Source organism: Myotis brandtii, unplaced genomic scaffold (genome assembly GCF_000412655.1).
Source record: "Myotis brandtii unplaced genomic scaffold, ASM41265v1 scaffold704, whole genome shotgun sequence".
NCBI classification, from domain to species: Eukaryota; Metazoa; Chordata; class Mammalia; order Chiroptera; family Vespertilionidae; genus Myotis; species Myotis brandtii.
Genome location: NW_005370762.1, coordinates 610,158 through 612,413, shown reverse-complemented (window position 1 = coordinate 612,413; position 2,256 = coordinate 610,158). Strand labels below are relative to the sequence as shown.

Below are 2,256 nucleotides of genomic sequence, written 5' to 3'. Positions count from 1 at the left end.
CGCCCTCCCAGCCTCAGTGGCCTCACTGCAAGCTGGCCATTCTGTCATGTCACGGAACTGAAATGATGTTCTTATTAGTGGGATTTCAATCGGACATGCCTAAAACAGGTTCTGAGCTTCCTAAAAGGTAGAGAGAGCTGGAGAGAATGATCCAGCAACGCCCCCTCCCAGCTGGCATTCTAGGACCTCAACACTCTATTGTTTTACTTTTCTAAGAATCTAACATGTTAAGATTCTTACATCCTGGCACTCTCTGCAAACGCCTTGAGCGCAATAACTTGAGCAGTCTTTTTCACTTCTGTACCCCCAGAATCTAGCATAGTGCCTGGCACACACTGGGCACTAAAGATTTGCTGAACAGATGATTTCCTGGTGTCTAACATACTAGGATCCTTCCATTCTAATAGCCTCAGATAAAACAAGCCCGTAGTTTTAGGACAGTAATATTCAGTAAGGTCCAGGATGCTCCAAGTCAGTATGTTTCTAACATGCCGGGAGTCGATGTTTCTAAGACCCCAGCTTTCTGTGGTTCTGTAAGCTCACTCCCAGCTCTTCAGAAGGAGAAGGTGAAGGCCCCAGACCAGACCTTTGAGATCAGACAATACACAGTCCTCTCAGGGGCTGGCCTTTAGACGTGTGCAGTACACCGTCCACACGAGAGGGACTATAATAAGCACAGACATAGAAAAGTTTACAGTACAAGACACTGCATCCACACGACAGCAAGGGCTGCTCCTTGTCTCCCACCTTGACTGAGAGACATTTTAAAACATAATCAGATCCATCCAGTTTTGTTTGTTTTTTTAAAGAGACTGAGTCTTAGAAAACTTATTGCAGCCAGATATTTATCATAAGATTTGGCAGGGCTCTCCGGGGGAGGTGGCACAGAGCTGATCGTTGAAATAAAATAACAACAATAACAATAACAACAACAACAACAAAACACTTTTTATGGTCTGTCCACCAAGAGAAGCTCACTCAGTCACAGTCACCAAATCCTGCAGGATTTTGCAGGCTCTGTGACTCTTATGTTAACCCCTGAGCCTAATCACGTGTGACATTTTGTAGAGTTGCTGTGTATACAGTTTGCTGGTTCATATTAGGAATTTAGTAAGAGCAATTGAGGCAGGTGTGATCAGTGACCACGGTGCAACCACTGTGTCCGTCTTGGTTTCTTCACCTAAAAATCTGAGCTGTGATTCATCTCAACATCATCCAAACCAGTGTCTCCAATTCACCGTGAGAGAGCCTTTCTGACATGTCACTGTGAGGTCATCATTCCTCTGTCAGCGTATCTTTAGTTCTGACATCATGTTTGCCCTGCTGTATTTGTACTTACCTGTAGTCATCTTGCACTTAATGGTATGTGGCACATTTTTGGGGTACAGTACATTCTTGGAGTGGACTTTGGAGTTTCAACAGAACTAGGGTTTGCATCGTGACCTAGCTTCCTTTTAACTCTATGTTCTCGGGAAAGTGGCTTCCAGTTCTTCATTTGGAAGTTGGGCGCCCACCCTCTATATACAGGTGGTGTGAGGACTACAGATACTAAATCTGAGCACACGGTTTGCACAAGAAAATGAGAACACAGGGTGAGTACTCCCCACATGTTTAATAAGTTGAATGAAACCACCCTATGGAGAAACCCATTCATGATTGGTCCCAGTTCTGGGAAGAATTTTTTTCGCTAGGCTGTATATATTAAGTAAATAGACTTTCATTTCTTCATCTTGTATTAACCAGAGATATCTTATAGTCTCAATCAGAGCTTCTGATGAGCTGGAGATAATCAGCACCACGCCACGCGGAGCTCTTGGAATTCAGACACAAGTTAAGAAATGTGATCTGTTGTTCCAGGGTATTTGTTACAGCCTCTTCCTGAGGAAATCTGTCAAACTTTATGAGATAAATAGTTCCAGAACTAAGTAAATTGTTCCATTACCAACTTCAGAGACCCTGGTCCAAGGGCAGCACAGTGCCCTCCCAGCCCCATGCCTGTTTCTTCTCCCTTCCACCCAATCACCTCAAAAGCGTCTAAACCAGTGCTCCCTAATCCCCTCAGGCCTCCGGGGTTGCTCTGATTATTCCTAACCTAACACCCAAAGCACCTAACCAGTGCCAGGCCCCTAGCAGGCACACGATAACTCATGAAGGTTCTGTGAAGTACAGTGTTATTAGAAACACGTTGATTCCCTCCCTCTGATTCATAAGCAGCTTGTAATTTAAGTGGCCCTGAGGGAGGGCGCACAAATATAT

At 44.5% G+C, this 2,256-nt stretch overlaps 1 protein-coding gene across 6 annotated transcripts in view; it reads right to left on the bottom strand.

Annotated features, from left to right (window-relative positions):
* TENM4 (teneurin transmembrane protein 4) overlaps window positions 1-2,256 on the bottom strand; it is a 384,882-nt gene that overhangs the window by 289,151 nt on the left and 93,475 nt on the right. The window lies entirely within an intron of this gene.